The 22,206-nt window shown below is 42.7% G+C and overlaps 2 protein-coding genes across 6 annotated transcripts in view; one reads left to right on the forward strand and one right to left on the reverse strand.

Annotated features, from left to right (window-relative positions):
* AFG2B (AFG2 AAA ATPase homolog B) overlaps positions 1-22,206 on the reverse strand; it is a 287,286-nt gene that overhangs the window by 181,238 nt on the left and 83,842 nt on the right. The window lies entirely within an intron of this gene.
* Positions 20,717-22,206, forward strand: part of ATP8B4 (ATPase phospholipid transporting 8B4 (putative)) — a 517,140-nt gene continuing 515,650 nt past the window's right edge. For 4 of the 5 annotated variants that reach the window (XM_056572217.1, XM_056572215.1, XM_056572212.1 and 1 more), the window contains exon 1: positions 20,717-20,945. The gene's annotated coding sequence lies outside the window, so the exon portion shown is untranslated. Of the gene's footprint in view, positions 20,946-21,141; positions 21,250-22,206 lie in introns of those variants that run through there. The other variant, XM_056572213.1, reaches the window with a different exon arrangement.

Consider the following 22,206-nt stretch of genomic DNA (forward strand, 5'->3'; position numbering starts at 1 on the left):
CGCTGTAGACCCCGGCAGTGTGAATGTACCCTGTACATTCACATGGGGGGAGGGGCGCAAACCTCCAGCTGTTGCAAAACTACCACTACCAGCATGCCCTTTGGCTGTCCGTGCATGCTGGGGTTTGAAGTTATGCAACAGCTGGAGGCACACTGGTTGCAAAACACAGAGTTTGTTACTTAACTCAGTGTTTCCCAAAAAGGGTGCCTCCAGCTGTTGAAAAACTACAACTCCCTGCATGCCCAGACCGCCGAAAGACATGTTGGGAGTCAGTTTTGCAATATCTAACCGAATATGTAACCGAGGGTCACAGTTTGGTCACCAACGGACATGGTGATAGAAAATGTATTGGACGTGTATACACGTCCATTTGCGTTAAGTTACAGAAAAAATGGACGTGTTTACACGTCCATTTGCGGGAAGGGGTTAAAAGACAATGGAATACAATTACTCCAAATCATCATTTTAGGGTTTCAAGACCACCCAGAAATTTTTATTTCTTTACATTAACATTGACACAGCTGTATGAAAAAATCTTTTATACTTTAGTATATATGTGTTTTGTAAACCGTATGGCCCAGCTTTACTAAAATTGTCCAATTATCAGACAGTGCATGAGTCCCACTTTTATCTTAGATGCAATGATAGCCAGAGATTAATTTGGAGATCACGTGGGCAATGGCATGAAGAGGCCTTCATAAGGAAATGTCACACTGGTCCTACTCCCAAAATGATGGTTTGGCGTGGCATAAGGCACATTATCCGGACCCCTCTAGTCTTCATTCCAGGTACAATAACATCTTGGCGTTACATTAATTTTGTTGTGAAACCAGTGGTACGGCCATTTCTTTAAAGTGTACCAGGAAACATTTTCAACACAACACCATGCCACATGTTACTCATGCTACAGTGAGCGGCCTGCGTGGCCTAAACATGCTACTCTTGCCAGAAGCATCTCTGATTTTGTGTCCCACGAAGCACATTTAGGGTGCCATTGGTCTGCAGCTGTAAAATATTTTTAATCACAAAGTACATTTACTTAAATGCTATGGGCACCTTTATGGACATTTTTTAAAAGGGGTATTACAGTAAAAGAAAATAATATTCAAATTAAACTATCACCTAAAAATAATAAAGTGTTATTACAAATTGCATACCAAACCTATACTCTTCCATGGAATATATCACCAACAGGTAACATAAAAATCTATCTATTTACCTACATATGTCACCAAAAAGAAATTAAACAAATTAATCATAAAATTACCTTATTAATCAAAAAAAAAAAAAAAAACACCAAAAAATGCAACTGTTATTACAAATTGCACTGGCGGTTGCACTGGCTTTAATATGCTTTTGCATGATTTCCCCCTGACAGCAAGTTGTATAGTTCTTTCATTTTTTTATGTGGTGTTGTCTTCAGCTTCCCAAATCTTCCCTCTCTCCCTGCATTATTCTCTACAGTCTCAGGAGGGATGGCTGGATCTTGTCTCTGAGTTTAAGCCCCACCCGAGTAATGTCATGACTAGAGATGAGCAAATTTTAGAAAAAATTGATTCATCCGATTCACCGATTAAAAAAAAAAAAATAATAAATTGTTTCGATACGAATAAATTCTCAGGTAATTTTTATTAGTAATGTATATATTGTGTTTAATAAAGTGTGCGTTTCACTCTTTTTCCCCCTCTATATTTTATTTTTTAGGTAGTACTACCACTCCCAGCATGGAACAGACTGTTCCATGATGGGAATAGTACCTGTGCTAATTGACAGATCTCCCCCGCTGTCACTGACACCCGCTGCGATTGTCCGATTGTCCTGTATAATGTATAGATGCTGGCGGCTTTCTCGCATTTAGAAAGGATGATCACATCGGGTGTCAGGAGTGATACCTGCTGTGATCTGTCCTTAACTGCAGGTACTACTACTCCCAACATGGAGCACACTCTGCTCCATGCTGGGAGCTATAGTACCTGCATTAATAGAAAGGTAGCAGTGAGTGTCACTTCTGACACCCAATGCTATCGTCCTGTATAATGTAAAGATGCAGGCGGCTGGCCGCTCTTCTCTGGTCCCACTGTAGTATGAGTATATGCTGTATAAATACAGAACCATCTGGCCAATCACAGCTCTCTGCGGGAAATGTGAATAAGTATTTCTTTACATTTGAATTCTATTCACATCACTGGCTGGACGGAGTATAGTGCAGAGATGCGAGCGCAGGAGAAAGCCGCCCCACCTCTGGAATAGCTAGGACGATCGGGTGTCAGGTGATACCTGCTGTGATCTGTCTATTAGTACAGGTACTATAGCTCACATCATGGAACAGTCTGTTCCATCCTGGGAGTAGTAGTACTACCTAAAGAAATAGAGAAAAAAAAAGTGAAAACACACAAATACACACACTTTATTAAACACAATATTAAAATACATTACTAATAAAAGTTTTAAAAAGTTAATTATAAAAAAAACATTATTTTTACATTTAAAAAGCCCCTTTCTACATTTTTATTATTGTCAGCTACATTTTTAGGTCCCTGCCACCCACATAAATTGATCCCTGTTTAACCACTTAAGGACGCAGCTCATTTTTGCAAATCTGATCACTGTCACTTTAAGCATTAATAACTCTGGGAGGCTTTTACTTTTCATTCTGATTCCAAGATTGTTTTTTAGTGACATATTCTACTTCATGTTAGTGGTAAATTTTACTTGCATCATTTCTTTGTGAAAAATTCCAAAATTTTATGAAAAATTTGAAAAATGTTTTAACTTTGAAACTCTCTGCTTGTAAGGAAAATGGACATCCCAAATAAATTATATATTGATTCACATATACAATATATCTTCTTTATATTTTCATCATAAAGTTGACATGTTTTTATTTTTGGAAGACATTAGAGGGCTTCAAAGTTCAGCAGCAATTTTCCAATCTTTCACAAAACTTTCATAATCCAAATTTTTAAAGGAACCAGTTCAGTTTTGAAGGGCCTTCATATTAAAAATACCCCATAAATGACCCCATTATTAAAACTGCACCCATCAAAGTATTAAAAATGACATTCAGTAAGTGTGTTAACCCTTTAGGTGTTTCACAGGAATAGCAGCAAAGTGAAGGAGAAAATTCAAAATCTTCATTTTTCACACTCGCATGTTCTTGTAGACCCAGTTTTTAAATTTTTACAAGGGGTAAAAGGAGAGAAATCTTCCTAAAATTTGTAATCCAATTTCTCACGAGTAAGGAAATACCAAGTGCTCTGTGGGTGCACTAGAGGGCACAGAAGGGAAGGAGCGACAATGGGATTTTGGAGAATGAGTTTTTCTGAAATGGTTTTTGGGGGGCATGTCACATATAGGAAGACCCTATGGTGCCAGAACAGCAAAAAAAAAACAAAAGCAAAAAACACATGGCATACTATTTTGGAAACTACACCCCTCAAGGAACGTAACAAGAGGTACAGTGAGCCTTAATACCCCACAGGTGTTTGACGACTTATCGTTAAAGTTGGATGGGTAAATTTTTTTTTTTCTTCACTAAAATGCTGGTTTTCCCCCAAATTTTACATTTTTACAAGGGCTAATAGGAGAGCATGCCCCCCAAAATTAGTAACCCCATCTCTTCTGAGTATGGAAATACCCCATGTTTGGACATAAAATGCTCTGCGGGCAAACTTCAATGCTCAGAAGAGAAGGAGTCACATTTGGCTTTTGGAAAGAGAATTTGGTGGGAATAGAAGTCGGGGGCCATGTGCATTTACAAAGCCCCCATGGTGCCAGGACAGTGGACCCCCCACATGTGAACCCATTTTGGAAACTACACCCCTCATAGAATTTAATAAGGCATGCAGTAAGCATTTACACCCCACTGGCGTTTGACAGATCTTTGGAGCAGTGGGCTGAGCAAATGAAAAACATTTATTTTTCATTTTCATGGACCATGGTTCCAAAAATCTGTCAGACACCTGTGGCACATAAATGCTCACTCTACCCCTTAATACATTATGTGAGGGGTGTAGTTTCCAAAATGGGGTCACATATGGACATGTGGGGGGGGGTCCATTTTTCTGGCACTATGGGGGCTTTGTAAACACACGTGGCCTTCAATTCCAGACAAATTTTCTCTCTAAAAGCGCAATGGCGCTCTTCTGAGCATTGTAGTTCGCCCGCAGAGCACTGTACATCCCCATATGGGGTATGTTCTTACTCAGAAGAAATGGAGTTACAAATTTTGGGGCGCTATTTTTCCTATTTTCCCACGTGAAAATGAAAAATTTAGGGTAACTCCAGCATTTAATTTTTTTTCATTTGTCCATCCAACTTTAATGAAAATTTGTCAAACACCTGTGGGGTGTTAAGGCTCACTATATCCCTAGTTACGTTCCGTGAAAGTTGTAGTTTCCAAAATGGGGTCACATGTGGGTATTTATTTTTTTGTGTTTATGTCAGAACTGCTGTAAAATCAGCCACCCCTGTGCAAATCACCAATTTAGGCCTCAAATGTACATAGTGCACTCTCACTCCTGAGCCTTGTTGTGCGTCTGCAGAGCATTTTACGCCCACATATGGGGTATTTTCATACTCAGGAGAAATTGGGTTACAAATTTTGGGGTCTTTTTTCCCTTTTACTTCTTGTGAAAATAAAAAGTATGGGGCAATACCAGCATGTTAGTGTAAAAAAATTAAAATGTTTACACTAACAGGCTGGTGTAGACCCCAACTTTTCCTTTTCATAAGTGGTGAAAGGAGTGAAAGCCCCTCAAAATGTGTAGTGCAATAGCTCCCGAGTACGGAAATACCCCATATGTGGCCCTAAACTGTTTCCTTGAAACACGACAGGGCTCCGAAGTGAGAGAGCGCCATGCGCATTTGAGGACTATATTAGGGATTACATAGGGGTGGACATAGGGGGTATTCTACGCCAGTGCCACACCCCTGCCACCTAACTCCTATCCCTTCAGGGGGACCGGGGGTGTAACATAACAAAATGTGAAAAAAAATAAGATTTTCTAAAGGGTCTGAAGTCCCAGTGAAAATGTGTTGCACACTTTGTGGTGGGTGGAGAAATAAGATATTTAATTTAAATAAACCATGTAACAAGAACTCCACATACCCTTATAGAGCTCGTTCACAGGGACGGATCTGCAGCGTATCCGCCGTCGATAGACCCTACAGTGTTGCCTCAATCTGTGCCTGCTCATACCGGCAATCCGCCGCTATGAGCAGACAAGCTGCAATGTGCGAGTTGAAAGGCGCAGTATACTCGCACACATCGTGGCCTCTTCCCCTGCTCCCTGAGCTAGGACGAGAGCAGCCACGATGTGTGCAACTATACTTGCACATCACAGTGTGTCTGTTCATAGCGGCGGAGTTCCACTATGAGAAGGCACAGATGGAAGCAACACTATAGGGTCTATCGTCGGTGAATCTGTAGAGGAAATTATGCTGCAGATCCGTCCGTGTGAAAGAGCCCATAGGGAACGTTCACACATTCGTATTTTCTGCTGCAGATATGCTTCTGCAGATTTTGCTACCCATTGAAGTCAATGGACAGCAAAATCTGCAGAAGCAAATATGCACATGTAAATGTACCGATAGTATGCAATTTATTTTGGTGTTAGAAATCCAAATTAAAGTTTAAAGTGGCGTTTAGGTTCCACATTTATCAACCTTTCTCAGAAACTGAATAAAACCTCTAAGTATATAATCAATGAAGAATATGTTGTTACCAAAATAATTGATGTAAATAACAGTCAGCATAATTATCATGTTATCAACTATTAAGAGTACAATTCAAATTTTATTGAACAAACCTCCTAATGATAACAGTATTTTTTTTAAACATAAAAAATAATGCACTGTTCCAAAATACAAAATGTACAAAATACAATTGGTCTTGCTAAAAAGAAGCCCTCATATGGGTCTGAAGGTGGCAAAAATGGGAGAATTGACATTGGCCCTGATTTACTAAGAGAGGAGTGTAGTTTTCTTTGTGTTTTTTTTTTTTCTCAACAGATATTTTTCCATGGTATTTACTAATGTATCCCTACATTTTGCACTTTTACCCTACATTTTTATTTTATTTTTTTACACATGCTCAAATCCACCACAATGTCGGGGGCACACCCCTTGTTGGGGGACATGCCCCCTTTTTGGGTTCTCTCAGTAACATGGAGAGTTGTGGTTTGTTTGTTTTTTTTCAATTCTGGCGCAAATTCTGGCACAGACAGGTTTTCTTGGGCAATTGTTGGGTTTACAATAGTGAATAAGGGCCATTGTTTTGTAATATATGTGATTTGGGAACTGATTTGGGTACAATTTTTCATAATTTTTGCCACAGGTTGTACTAGGTTTTCCAAATCCTGGAAAAACCCTTTAAAAAAAAAAAGTTTCCTTTTTTTTCAATGTTTGCACAAGCATTGAGATACACAATTAACAAAAGGTTAATGCATGTGGCTGTACTTTCAAGTGTCATGTATTATTTGTTGTAATGATTCTGGAGTGCTGTACAGACATTATCACATTGGTCCCTGTTGGGGCTTACAATCTAGTCTCAGTAGGTTTTTGGAGTTTAGAAGAAAACTGGAGTACCTGGGGGAAACCCAAGCAAACTAAGTGAGAACTTAAAAATTCTGGGCAGATGTTGCCCTCATTGGATTTGAACCCAGGACCCCAGCACTGCAAAGTTGTCACGGAGATACCAGGTCTTAGGTTCACTTGGTGAAATTTTCCGTCTTAACATTCCATCCGCTGCAGGAGTCGACTAATCAATCCACGCTAGAAGCACAGATAAATGTGCCCTCTCCATAGATGGTAATGCATTTCAGAGAGAATTCCGCCCCAAGAATTGACAAGTCACTTTTTTCTGCAGAGGCCGTAATTTAAATTTTCTGTGCAAAAATTCTGACGTGTGCACGGTGCAGCAGAATCTTTTTGAAAATATTGGGACTCTGCTGCAATGGAACTGCTGAACTGAATTTTTCCTCTGGATTCCGCTCCATTCCACCATGTGAACCAGGCCTTACTGTACCTTCTATGGTTCATACATTGGCTCTTTCTGTTGGATTCCATACAAATTTAACAGGAATGCTAAAATACGGCATACCTCAACATATGCCACGTGCACAGACAGATTCTTCTCTTGAAGCATTGCAATTGTACTTTCACATTATGGAATTTACTACAGAATTCCAGTGCAGCAGCCTGTTTTCGTCTTCAATGGGATTCTGCTACAACGGGCGCACTTCAAAAAATCTAAATTCCAGACTCAGCCAGGAAACTAACATGCTTATTCTTTTGATTAAATCCCCTTGGAAATGCATTGCAATCTATGGAGAAGTTGCATGTCCGAGCAGCCCTAGCACCCACTGATTCAATTGCTGCCTGCTGTGCATTGAATGTCTGCTCGGAATATCTCTGGGCGGATATTCTGTAGTGTAAACTCTGCTTCAATGTTTTCAGCATAATGGATAGTCCTTTTTTTATCACACCAGAACTAATCCACTGGTGCAGATGAGAGACGTATGCTGTGGTCTAGCTCTATTGTATGACCTTTATCCTGTGGACAGAAGCTGCTTCATTGTTGAACAAAGGCATTAGTGATCTACTCATATGTCAGAGATCTAGCAGTAGATCTTGTAGGATTAGGTTCCGCTCCTGTCAGCCAAAAGCAAGAAAATGCTGCAGCACATACACCGCACTGGTGAAGACTGGAAAAACATCTCCTGGCCTTACGAGTTACAATTTCCATTTTAGCACATTAAATGTTAGGGTTGAGATACGGTGCAGAGAGGATGAAGCCATCAACCCTGCATGTGATATTCATTGTCCAGGCTGGTCAGGGGGGAACTTGATGTTGGGCAAAATCTGGTGGTATTTAGGCGATTCCACTTCACCATCCCTTAAGATGTCATGGTGGGTATGAGCATGCACATATAGCAGGTAAGTGATGTTATTGATGCCAATGTCTCTACTGGTAGTAGTGGTGAACATTTCAGTTGTACAGCTGTGCAGACTGTGTGGCAGATATTTCAAGTGATAGCGTAGAGATCAGACACCATAGAGAGCATCATTCCCTAACTTGTGTCTTTCCAGCTGTTGCAAAACTACAGCTCCCATCATACCCTGACAGCCAGGGCCGCCATCAGGGGGGGTATAACTGGTACAACAGTAAGGGGCCCGGACCCTCAGGGGGGCACGGCTGGCCCCAACACTCTTTCTTGCGAGTCAGTTAGTGTCACTCACTGACGGCTGGGGGGGGGGGGGCCCAGCGGGGGCTGGAGCGAGATTGAGCGCCGTCTGGAGGGCAGCACACTGTCACTTTAAAATGGCAGGGGCTGCAGTTGGTATGAGACATGCCTGTGCGCGGCTCTCAGTTCCCAGCAGGACCTGCTAGTAGCAGCTGGCCAGTGACGTCGGCTCACGTGTCCCTCCTCTTCCTGCCCAGTGCCTGCAATAGAGGAGCGGAGCAGATGGCTACACTGCACACAGGTACTTACTTGTATGGGGGCAGTGTATGATGGCTGTGTGTGTATGATGCCTGTGTGTGTATAAAGGGGCAGTGTGTGTATATAGAAGCTGTGGATGATGGCCATGTGTGTATAAAGGGGCAGTGTGTGTATATAGAAGCAGTGTATATATTTATGATGGCTGTGTGTATATATACAGTGGCAGTGTATGTGTATATAGTTCCTGTATATGTGTGTATGATGGCAGTGTGTGTCTATATATTAGCAGTGTATATGCATACAGAAGCTGTGCATGTGTGTATGATGGCCATATGTGTATATAGGGGCAGGATGTGTATATAGAAGTTGTGTATGTGTATGATGGCCATGTGTGTATAAAGGGGCAGTGTGTGTATATAGAGGCAGTGTATATATTTATGATTGGTGTGTGTATATACAGTGGCAGTGTATGTGTATATAGTTCCTGTATATGTGTGTATGATGGCAATGTGCGTCTATATAGTGGCAGTGTATATGGATATAAAAGCTGTGTATGTGTGTATGATGGCCATATGTGTATATAGGGGCAGTATGTGTATATATAAGCTGTGTATGTGTATGATGGCCATGTGTTTATATAGGGGCAGTGTGTGTATATAGAGGCAGTGTATATAGTTATGATGGACGTGTGCCTATATAGTGGCAGTGTATGTGCATATAGAAGCTGTGTATGATGGCCATGTGGGTGTATGTGTTATGGCCGCCATCATCGTCGTGTCATATGCACGCTAAGCCACATATTTATGACTGTAAATACTGTCACGTCAATTCCTAATGACAGGACAGCTGGAAACGTATAGAGTGTAAAAGAAAAAGGAAAGCATGACCGGACCAATTAGAAAGCAAAATCAGGATAACATGTTTTTTGTTTCACACTAATGTGGAGGATTGTTTGTTCACTTCATGTGACTAATCTTAGAATGTGGGCATTGGGTAACTAATAGTACCTGCAGATATGAGGATGTCCTAAGAACAGTTATGTTGTATGCACTATATGGATTAAATGCCATTAATTTGATAACATGCAGTAAGAGACTGAGAATGTAGCCTGCCAGAGAAAGGATTTATACATTGATGTTTTGAAGTGTGATAAAATGCGCTAAAAACAAACTCTCAATAATATACTAATAATGAGTGTGACTACATAACTCACACTACTAATGCTGAATACATGCAAATATATAAAATAACTGACAAGGATTCTTGTGATGGAGATGGAACACATGATTGTATAAGACTGTAACACATTGGTGTTGAAAATTGCATGTTTACTCAGGCAAGTGTGCATATATAGTCGGTGTGAACAGGCGGCTAGTATTAAGATGGCGCCCTGAAAAAGATGCATATATGTATAAATACAGTTTTTTTAACTTTTTTTTTGATATATGGTTTTTAGAAGAAGTATTAAAAGTGAGGTTTTAAAGTCTCAATGTTGGCACCCCTGAAATTTTTCAAGAAGATGAAGTATTTCTCACAGAAAAGGATTGCAGTAACACATGTTTATTCCCTTTGTGTGTATTGGAACTAAACAAAAAAAAAAAAAAGGGGGGGGGGGGGGGAAGCAAATTGGACATAATGTCACACCAAACTCTAAAAATGGGCTGGACAAAATTATTGGCATCCTTAACTTATTGGCACCCTTTGGAAACAATAAGTGAAATCAGTCGCTTCTTATAACCATCAATTAGCTCCTTACACCTCTCAGCCGGAATGTTGGACCACTCTTCCTTTGCAAACTGCTCCAGGTCTCTCTTATTGGAAGGCGCCTTTTCCCAACAGTAATTTTAAGATCTCTCCACAGGTGTTCAATGGTATTTAGATCTGGACTCATTGCTGCCACTTCAGAACTCTCCAGCACTTTGTTGACATCCATTTCTGGGGGCTTTTTGACGTATATTCGGGATCATTGTGCTGCTGGAAGACCCGAGATCTCGGATGCAAACCCAGCTTTCTGACACTGGGCTGTACAGTGCCACCCAAAATCCGTTGGTAATCCTCAGATTTCATGATGTCTTGCACACATTCAAGGCACCGAGTGCCAGAGGCAGCAAAACAACCCCAAAACATAATTGAACCTAGGGCTGGGCGGTATACCGCTTCATACCAAAATTTTTGGGCTGCACAATATAAATTTTTCCCATACCGCAATACCGGTTTGGCCCCTCCCCCTTGGGAATGAATTATCAGCCCAGCGCTGCGCTGTCCCCACATTGGAGAACTAATCATACGTGACCCGCTAGCGCTGTTCTACTCCCCCCCCAATTAATTATCAGCCCAGCGGGGTACAACTCACATAAGTCACCTGCAAACACTGCCCTCCTCCTCTTTGTTGGGGACCGCCGGCGCTGGAACTCACTGTACACCAGTGGTCTCCAACCTGCGGACCTCCAGATGTTGCAAAACTACAACTCCCAGCATGCTGGGAGTTGTAGTTTTGCAACAGCTGGAGGTCCGCAGGTTTGAGACCACTGCTGTACGCTGTATCCCTATGCCCGGGCTGCGAAAGATAAAGAAAATAAACTTTAACTTACTTACGTCGGCCTTACGCTGGGGACTGGAACGTCGGACAGCCGTCAGCCTATCACCGGCAGGAGCGATGTCCCGCCCCGGCCAGTGATAGGCTGAGCCCACTGACATGTAAGAAGCCGTGGGCTGTTCAAGCATGCTTGGAGTTGTAGTTTTGCAACATCTAGAGGTCCGCAGGTTGGAGACCACTGGTGTACAGCGAGTTCCATCGCCGGTGGCCCCCAACAAAGAGGAGGAGGGCAGTGCTTGCGGGTGACATATGTGAGTAGTACCCCGCTGGGCTGATAATTAATTGGGGGGGGGAGCAGAACAGCGCTGGCGGGTAACATGATTTGGTGGGGGGAGCAGAACAGCGCTGGCGGGTAACATGATTTGGTGGGGGGAGCAGAACAGCGCTTGCGGGTCACATGATTTGGTGGTGGGGGAACAGAACAGCGTTCGCAGGTAACACGATTTGGTGGGGGGGAGCAGAAGAGCACTCCCGGGTCACATGATTTTGGGTGGGGGGTGGGGCTGAAAGAAATACCGTGGAACCGCCATAAGTTACAAAAATACTGTGATACACATATTTGGTCATACCACCCAGCTCTAATTGAACCTCCACCATATTTCACTGTAGGTACTGTGTTCTTTTCTTTGTAGGCCTCATTCCATTTTTGGTAAATAGTAGAATGATGTGCTTTACCAAAAAGCTCTATCTTGGTCTCATCTGTCTACAGGACGTTTTCCCAGAAGGGTTTTGGCTTACTCAAGTTCATTTTGACAAAATGTAGTCTTGCTTTTTTATGTCTCTGTGTCAGCAGTGTGGTCCTCCTGCCATAGTTTTTCATTTCATTTAAATGTCGAAAGATAGTTCACGCTGACACTGATGCTCCCTGAGCCTGCAGGACAGCTTGAATATCTTTGGAACTTGTTTGGGGCTGCTTATCCACCATCCGGACTATCTTGCGTTGACACCTTTAACCAATTTTTCTCTTCCATCCATGCCCAGGGAGATTAGCTACAGTGCCATGGGTTGCAAACTTCTTGATAATGTTGCGCACTGTAAACAAAGGCAAATCTAGATCTCTGGAGATGGACTTGTAACCTCAAGATTGTTGATATTTTTCCACAATTTTGGTTCTCAAGTCCTCAGACAGTTCTCTTCTCCTCTTTCTGTTGTCCATGCTTAGTGTGGCACATACAGACACACAATGCAAATACTAAGTAAACTTCTCTCCTTTTTATCTGCTTTTAGGTGTGATTTTTATATTGCCCACACCTGTTACTTACCCCAGGTGAGTTTAAAGGAGCATCAAATGCTTTAAACAATCTTATTTGTCCACAGTTTTGAAAGGGTACCAATAATTTTGTCCAGCCCATTTTTGGAGTCTGGTGACATTATGTGTAATTTTCTTTTTTCCTCCCCTTTTTGGTTTAGTTCCAATACACACAAAGGGAATAAACATGTGTATAGCACAACATGTGTTACTGCAATCCTTTTCTGTGAGAAATACTTAATTTTCTTGAAAAATTTCATGGGTGCCAACATTTACGGCCATGACTGTATGTGTGTATTGGCGCTGTGTATGAGTATATAGAGGCTATGTACGCATATGGGGCTGTGTATGTGTATTTCCTTAAGGATGCAGGGTGTAAATGTATGTCCCGTCCCCCCTCCAGTTCTATGCTTCATAACCGGTTGGTTCCGCCTGCTATCACCAGAGCTGGGACATGTGGCTAATGCCAGAGTTCAGGGTGATGACCAGCATTAACCACATTAGATGCCACAATCAAAGTTCATTGCAGCATCTAAAAGTATGAAAATAGTTTGCCAGATAGCCCAGAGGAGCTGATCAGGACCATGGCAAAATTGTGGTGTCCCGATCAGCCCAGTGGAGGGTACCTATCTGCCTCCAGCTCGTCTGATCTGTGCTGCACTAGTGCAGAAAGCTACAACAGCCTGTATGTAGTAAGGTAGCGCCGATAACACTGATCAATTCTGTGCTATGGCACAGCATTGGTAAGTGTATGCAATCTAAAAATTACCTGGGGGCGGGGAGCGGTTGAAGGGGGCCCAGGCCTTGACCTGTGTAAGGGGCCCCAAAATTTCTGATGGCAGCCCTGCTGACAACCTTCGGCTGTCATGGCATGATGGAAACTGTAGTTTTGCAACAGCTGGAGAGACACAGGTTGTGGAATAATGATACAGAGCACTGTGATCCCTCTTTGTTTCGCTGACTGCATTTTAGACATATAAGGAAAAGATGAACAAATATTGAGAGAAAGCAGAAACACATGCTAGGCGCACACTAGACTCATATTCAAGGTTCTTTATTATACAAAAAAAATACAATATACAGCACCAAATACTTAAAAACACTTAAAACAGGGGAAGGCGAAAGCCCAAATCCCCCCCCTGAAGCCACAGAGGGAACCCCCAATCCACTTGTAGATCCCCTCAGGGACACCCTATATCTCCTGTAAAACTCCAAATTATGTTGTCTCCCTGCAAAAAATTTGCCCCCAAATGCAATATGGCAAAATATTGTACATGTATCCTTCAGTAGCTGCCCAAATATCAATAAATGTATAAATAAAAAGTGCATAGCTATAACAATATGGCTGTAAATGTTGGCACCTCTGAATTTTTTCTAGAAAATGAAGTAATTCTCACAGAAAGGTAACATGTTTTGCAATACACATGTTTATTCCCTTTGTGTGTATTGGAACTAAACCAAAAAAGGGAAGAAAAAAAGTAAATTGAACATAATGTCACACCAAACTACAAAAATGGGCTGGACAAAATTATTGGCACCCTTAAAGGGTAGCTCCCACCATCATATTTTTGCCTATTGCCAATCTATCCCTAACCCCCTCCCTGCTTTTAATTTTTACTATATTAAAAATGCCTTTTGTCTGCCTGGCAGTGTGCTCACTACCAGGCAGACTTCCCCAGCAGGCACCACGTCACTGATGCCTGCTGGGGGGGACTAACGCCCTTAGTTCATCTACAAAGGGTGCCTCCAGCTGTTTCACCACTACAACTCCCAGCTTGCCCTGACATCTATTGGCTGTCAGGGCATGCTGGGAGTTGTAGTATTGAAACAGCTGGAGGCACCCTGTGTAGATAAACTATTAGTTAGTTACATGCAGCGCTGCGGCGCTAGCCCGTCCCCTCCGTCTCCCTTCCCCCGCGCCATACCCCGTTCCCTCCATCACAACCCCCCCCTCCCTCCCCATACCCCGTTCCCTCCATCACAAACCCCCCTCCCGCATACCATGTTCCCTCATTACACTTACTGCAGAGTCCGGCAGCGGGCGTGCAGGGACAGCGGCAGCGACGAGGTGGCGGCGATGTGCGGGAGGAGTGGCCTCCCAGCCAGTGGCCGGGGAGCCAATGCGCTCGCTTCCTGCCTGTCTGATTGACAGGCATTGAGCGAGCGCAGGCTGAATGAAAAAGGACCGATGCCCGGCCGCATCAGTCCTTTTTCAGGCGTGACGTCACGCCAGGCTGCAGCCGGCCACTAGGAGGGAGACCCCTAGTGGCCGATTTTGAAATGTAAATTCAACCATTTTAATTAAAAAAAAATAATAAAAGTATATTAGAGATATGTTGTAGTACATACGTACTACAACATATCAAAAAAAGTTGGTGACAGTGCCCATTTAACTTAATATTTGGTTGCACACCCTTTGGAAAAAATAACTGAAAACAGTCGCTTCCTATAACCATCAATAAGATTCTTACACCTCTCAGCCGGAATGTTGGACCACTCTTCCTTTGCAAACTTCTCCAGGTCTCTCTTATTGGAAGGGCGCCTTTTCCCAACAGTAATTTTAAGATCTCTCCACAGGTGTTCAATGGGATTTAGATCTGGACTCATTGCTGGCCACTTCAGAACTCCCCAGCGCTTTGTTGCCATCCATTTCAGGGTGCTTTTTGATGTATGTTTGGGGTCATTGTCCTGCTGAAAGATTTTGGACGCAGACCCAGCTTTCTGACACTGGGCTGTATAGTGCGACCAAAAATCCATTGGTAATCCTCAGATTTCATGATGCCTTGCACACATTCAAGGCATCCAATGCCAGAGGCAGCAAAACAACCCCAAAACATCATTGAACCTCCACCATATTTTACTGTAGGTACTGTGTTCTTTTCTTTGTAGGCCTCATTCTGTTTTCGGTTAACAGTAGAATGATGTGCTTTACCAAAAAGCTCTATCTTGGTCTCATCTGTCCACAAAGCGTTTTCCTAGAAGAATTTTGGCTTACTCAAGTTCATTTTGGCAAAATGTAGTCTTGCATTTTTATGTCTCTGTGTCAGCAGTGGGGTCCTCCTGGGTCTCCTGCCATAGCTTTTCATTTAATTTAAATGCCGACGGATAGTTTGTGCTGACACTGAAGCTCCTTGAGCCTGCAGGACAGCTTGAATATCTTTGGAACTTGTTTGGGGCTGCTTATCCACCATCCAGACTATCCTGTGTTGACACCTATCATCTATTTTTCTCTTCCATCAACACCCAGGGAGATTAGCTACAGTGCCATGGGTTGCAAACTTCTTGATAATGTTGTGCACTGTGGACAAAGGCAAATCTAGATCTCTGGACTTGTAACCTTGAGATTGTTGATATTTTTCCACAATTTTGGTTCTCAAGTCCTCAGACAGTTCTCTTATCCTCTTTGTTGTCCATCCTTAGTGTGGCACACACAGACACACAATGCAAAGACTAAGTGAACTTCTCTCCTTTTTATATGCTTTCACGTGTGATTTTTATATTGCCCACACCTGTTACTTGCCCCAGGTGAGTTTAAAGGAGCATCACATGCTTGAAACAATCTTATTTTTCCACAATTTTGAAAGGGTGCCAATAATTTTGTCCAGCCCATCTTTGGAGTTTGGTGTGACATTATGTCCAATTAGCTTTTTTTCCTCCCTTTTTTGGTTTAGTTCCAATACACACAAAGGGAATAAACATGTGTATAGCAAAACATGTGTTACTGCAATCCTTTTCTGTGGGAAATACTTAATTTCCTTGAAAAATTTCAGGGGTGCCAACATTTACGGCCATGACTTTATCAAAGTATCAATATTAAAGGCCATCTGTGGCCGAAAACAACTTATCCCCTATCCACAGAATAGGGGATAAGTGTTTGATCGCGGAGGGTCCGACCGCTGGGACCCCCTGCGATCTCCTGCACAGGGCCACAGCTCTCCTGTGCTGGAGGCGTGCCGGCCGCAGCATAACGTTGCGGCCAACACGCCTCCTCCATGTAGTTCTATGGGAGAGGCGGGAAGGCAGCATTCGTGCCTCCCCGCCTCTCCAATAGAACTGTATGGGGACGGAGCATAACCGTCGAGCTCTCTAGGTCAACATTGAGCGCTAATGCGGGGCCCTGTTCAGCAGATCGTGGGGGGGGGGGGGGGTCCCAGCGGTCGGACCCCCGCGATCAAACACCTATCCCCTATCCTGTGGATAGGGGATATGTGTTATAACACTGCAGATCTCCTTTAAAAGAGTACCTATCATCAACTACACTTTCCCTAATCGCCGTCCTTATCTGTCCCTGACTAATTCTATCCCTGACCTTTTCTTTTTTTAGTTCAATATCCCCTATAAATACCTTTTTTATTCCATGTTCTGTAGCTCTCGGGAGCGCGCCTACAGGTTGAGTACAGGGGAGGGACAGCAGCTTCTGCGTCTCCTCCACTCTGTTTGACTTTACACGTGCCATACAAAGAGAAGGAAGGTCTGAGGACAGAGCTGCCGTGCCCTGCAAGGATACGCGCACAGCGCTTGCTCCCGCCTGTCTGATTGACAAGCGAGGAGCTGTGCTGAGTCTGTGATTTCGCACTAAACAGCCAGGCCGAAATCACTGAAACAGGGACTCCTAGGGAAACCCCCTAGTGGCCAGAGTTTCAAAACGAAATTAGACATAAAAGGAAATAAAAAAAAAAATATAAAATCCAATTGCTAAATTGATCTATATAGATTAAGCTATAAAATAAAAAAAAATGTGATGAGGTACTCCTTAAAGGGGTACTCCGGTGCTTAGACATCTTATCCCCTATCCACAGGATAGGGGATAAGATGCCTGATCGCGGGAGTCCCGCCGCTGGGGACCCCTGTGATCTTGCACGCGGCACCCCATTTGTAATCAGTCCCTGGAGCGTGCTCCGGGTCTGATTACCGGCGACTACATGGCGGGTGACGTCACACCTCCGCCCCTGTGTGACGTCACGCTCCGCCCCTCAATGCAAGCCTACGGGAGGGGGCTTGATAGCTGTCACGCCCCCTCCCATGCACTTTATTTATAAATTTGATATTTGGGCCATACTCCAGCTGTTTTCATTAGCTGGCAGCCACCGCTAATAGCCAGCATGCAGCGATCGCCGCGGCTGGCTATTAATCCTTTAGATCGCCGCCGCTGTCAAAGCTGACAGCGGTGTCTAAAGGGACATGTGAATGCTCCCTGGTGGGCTAGTGAGGTGGATCGCCCCCCCCGCAACGTGATCGGCGTGTGGGGGCGGGGGGAGATAGATCCACTATAGAGGTAGTCAGAGGGCTTACCTCTGTTCCCTGGTGACTGTGGCTCTGTCATTGATAGAGCCTGGCTGGACTTAGATCTATGAATGGATCACAGAGCACAAACTCAATGGAGTTCAATAGAACTGTTGATCTGTATGAGGAATCTAATGATTCTTCCTAAAAGTCTAATAAAGTGTAAAAAAAAATAAAAAGTTTTAATAAAAGTTTAAAAGACACATTAACCCCTTCCATGTTAAAAGTTCAAATTATGTATCCCATACGGTAAATGACAAATGAGAAAAAAAAACAAAAAAAAACACGGAATTGCAATTTTTATAATATCCCAGAAAAAAAAAAAAAGTTAAAAAGCGATTAAAAAGTCAGATCAATACCAAAATGGTACCGATACAAAAAAACTGATTATGGCGCAAAAACTGAGCCCTCATACAGCCTTGTATACCAAAAAAGAAATTAATTTAAAAAAAAACACAACTACAGGCGGTCAAAAAATGGAAATTAAAAAAATTCAAAAAAGTTCAGATTTTTTTTTTAATTACTAAAACATGACGGAAACTATACAATTCTGGTATTGCTGAAATCAGACCGGCCTAAAGTATCAAAATAACATGTTAGCTCAACCACAACGTAAATAGCGTAGAAAAGAAAAATTATCTTTTACTATTTCAATTTCACTTCACCGATTAAATATATATTTTTTTGGTTCGGAGAATATGTTATTGAAAAATCTAAAAGGTATCATTATACTAGGTAGTTATGGCTATTATAGGGCGAGGAGGAAAAAAACGAGTGTAAAAGCGAAAATTGGACCGGACAAGTAGATTTTGCTCTGTTTTAGTCCCGTGGACAAGTAGTTTTTTATTAAATTTCCACACCCCTGATATTGCATTTTGTTTGTATAATAAAGAACCTTGAATATGATTCTGGTGTGTGCCTAGCATGTGTTTTTGCTTTCTCTCAGTATTTCTTCAGTTTGTGTAAATTAAACACCCAAGTTGGTTGCACCCAAGTATATATTTGTGTGTGTGTGTGTATATATATATATATATATATATATATAAAAAAAAGATGCAATACTAGATTTTCTGTCAGTGTTTTACAAAATTGTCTTGTAAACGATTCCCCTTATGAGCTCTGCGGTAAAGTGAGATTCTTGGGCACGTCAGATTGGTCAGACCCCACTTGTCTATCTAGAACGGATGTGTTCTTATTCCCCTTTAATGTATACGTTTTATACACTGGAAAAAGAAAAAGCGTATACGTAAACGGATGCTGCTCTATGCTGTAAAGCGGAATAAGTTTCCAAATTACTTCATTAAAAAAAAACTAAAATGGATTGCAACGTATACTTTTGTCTACATAAATGGACACAAAAACGCAGTGTGAACCCAGCCTAACTTTATTTTCAATAGTATTGTTCAAGGCATCTGGCGTGTCAGTGGGGACGCCAGACCGGTTCAGTCGTCATATGAAAACCGCTGCGTTTTTTTTCTGCGCTGACGGTAATTTATGGATTTTAACCGCTTACAATGAAGGAATATTTTAGCTTAACTGGATGACGCTGGAACTTTCTTTTAACCTCTTAAGGACTCAGGGCATACCTGTACGCCCTGAGCCCGGTGTGAAAAACAGGGTCACGCCGTGACCCCACATTACACCGGGTCGGTCCCAGCTGCTAACGATAGCCGGGACCCTGGGCTAACAGCGTGCGGCACCGATCGTTGTGCCGCGTGCTGTTGACCCTACAGACGTGGCGATCAAAGTTAATCGCCGCGTCTGAAATCGAATGTAAACACTTCCCGGCTGCTCAGTCGGGCTGATCGGGACATCACGATAAAATCGCGATGTTCCGATCAGCTGGGACGCAGGCGGAGGTCTCCTTACCTCTCTCCGCGGCGTCCGATTGGGGTTTGATTTCTCCAAGCCTGAGCTACAGGCTTGAGCAATCGAGCCCCTATCTCGCTGATCCGTGCAAAGCTATGGCTTTGCAGGGATCAGCATAAGAGATCAGTGTGCTATAGCACTGCAAAAAAATAAATAAATTGAAAAAAAAAAAAAGTTAACAAAGGTTATGTAACCCCTTCCCTAATAAAAGTTTGAATCACCCCCCTTTTCCCATAAAAAAAAAAAAAAAAACTGTAAATAAAAATAAACATATGTGGTATCGCCGCGTGCGTAAATGTCCACACCATAAAATTATATAATTAATTAAACCGCACGGTCAATGGCGTATGCGCAAAAAAAATTCCAAAGTCCAAACTAGCGTATTTTTGGTCATTTTTTATATCATAAAAATTTTTTTTTTAAAAAGCGACCAAAAAGTCCGATCAACACAAAAATGGTACCGATAAGAACACGGCATAAAAAATATGAGCCCTCATACCAGCCTGTACGCGGAAAAATAAAAAAAAGTTATAGGGGGTCAGAAGATGACAATTTTAAATGTATACATTTTCCTGCGTGTAGTTATGATTTTTTCCCAGCAGTACGACAAAATCAAACCTATATAAGTAGGGTATCATTTTAATCGTATGGACCTAGAGAATAAAGATAAGGTGTAATTTTGACCAAAAAATGCAGTGCGTAGAAACGGAAGCCCCCAAAAGTTACAAAATGAATTTTTTTTCTTCAATATTGTCGCACAATGATTTTTTTGCCCTTTCGCTGTGGATTTTTTGGTAAAATGACTAATGTCACTGCAAAGTAGAATTGGTGGTGCAAAAAATAAGCCATAATATGGATTTTTAAGTGCAAAATTTAAAGTGTTATGATTTTTAGAAGGTGATGAGGTAAAAATGAAAATGCAAAAACGGAAAAATGCTGAGTCCTTAAGGGGTTAAGCTAAATAGTTAAACTAATGCATTTTTTGTCCTGATGGTAATTCATGGATTTTACCATTCAAAATAAAGGAATGATTGCTAAATAGGAAAACTTATTATCTGACTGAAAATTCTTCAGCGGGAAATGGGGAACAAGCCCAAAGAGAAGTGATGTATTTTGGCATCAGCTGGGGTTCAGTTTTGGTCCCCCAAACCAGATGCCCATGGTACTAATATTACCCAACCTTACATCTGGAGTACAGGCAGTGTCCAGCCTACTCCCCTGACAGTGCTGTTTACCTCTGTGTGGGGAGAGGTGAGGAGGCTCAGGTGAAGGCAGGGAGTGCCGGGAGCCCCGGGAGACTATGGAGCAGCAGCGCCGCCGGTTATGACACGGAGCAGGCGGCAGCAGCAGCACACAGGCAGCGGAAGCTCCGAGTCCACCGGTTTGGAGCGCCTCCTCCTCGGGCTGTGACTTCATCCTCAGCCCCGGAGCCTCCATCCGACCCAGCACGGCCCCACCCTCTCCTGCTGGAAGATGAGTGTTTACCTAACGGACTATACTGGCGGTAAGTGGCCGGGGGAAGGTGAGATGGTGACTGTGCTCCGGCCCTCCTCCCCATTGTATTGTACTGTACAGCCGCCTCACACACAGGCCTGGGGAGCGGGGGGGGGGGGGGGGGGGGGGCTGCTCGGTGTCGTACCCTCCTGGTGTGTGATGTCCTCCCTCCACACGTGTGCTCACACCGGTAACCCCAATTATAACGTGATGTACCTCCCCTCCCCCATACACACAGGAGCCCCTGCATTCATCTCCGCCGGAGGTTCCGGTGTTTACATAGAGCAGCCTGTGAGGTGAAAAATTCAAACCCGGTGTGTACTGTACTGTGCTATGTGGAGTGCAAGCCTTGTGGCCAAGAAACCACGTACACACACCACCATTATACATGTCTATATACAGTGCCATATGGATGTTTATTTTTGTGCAAACGTACATACATATGTGTATCTTAATGTGTGTGTGTGTATATATATATATATATATATATATATATATATTTACACACACACACGGGTCAAGTCCTAGGGGAAAAAAAGTGCAGGAACTCACCCAAGATTTCCACTCAATAGCTGGTACTGCAGAACTCCTGCTAATGCTAAGTGTTCCTGCTGTGAAAAAACTGCAGAAACTAAGTTCCTGCTGGATTTGAGCCCTGTAATATATATATATATATATATATATATATATATATATATATATATATATATAGCAAAGTAGAAGCAGTGGCACTCCTGGTTGGTGAAATAAAGTGGTGTCTTTATTCACTCCAAAGTGAGCTACGTTTCGGCAGCGTCAAGCACCACTTTATTTCACCAACCAGGAGTGCCACTGCTTCTACTTTGCCCTAACCGCAGGAGTGCTGCTTTCCTCTTCTACTATATATATATATACACACACACTCTAGCTGAGTACCCAGCACTGCCCAGTTTTTCCTACCTTATCCTTGTGGGGGGGGGGAGAAAGCAACATAGGAGGAAGCTTTTGTCCTTAAAGGGGTACTCCACTGGACAACATTTTCTTATTAATCAACTGGTGCCAGAAAGCTAAACAGATTTGTAAATTACTTCTGTTAAAAAATCCCAATCCTTCCAGTACTTTTTTAGCTGCTTTATACTACAGAGGAAGTTCTTTTTGTTTTGAATTTCTTTTGTCTGACCACAGTGCTCTCTGCTGACACCTCTGTCCATATTAGGAACTGTCCAGAGTAAGAGCAAATCCCCATAGCAAACCTATCCTGCTTTGGACAGTTCCTAACATGGACAGAAGTG

This window comes from Hyla sarda, chromosome 4 (genome assembly GCF_029499605.1).
Source record: "Hyla sarda isolate aHylSar1 chromosome 4, aHylSar1.hap1, whole genome shotgun sequence".
In the NCBI taxonomy this organism is placed as follows: Eukaryota; Metazoa; Chordata; class Amphibia; order Anura; family Hylidae; genus Hyla; species Hyla sarda.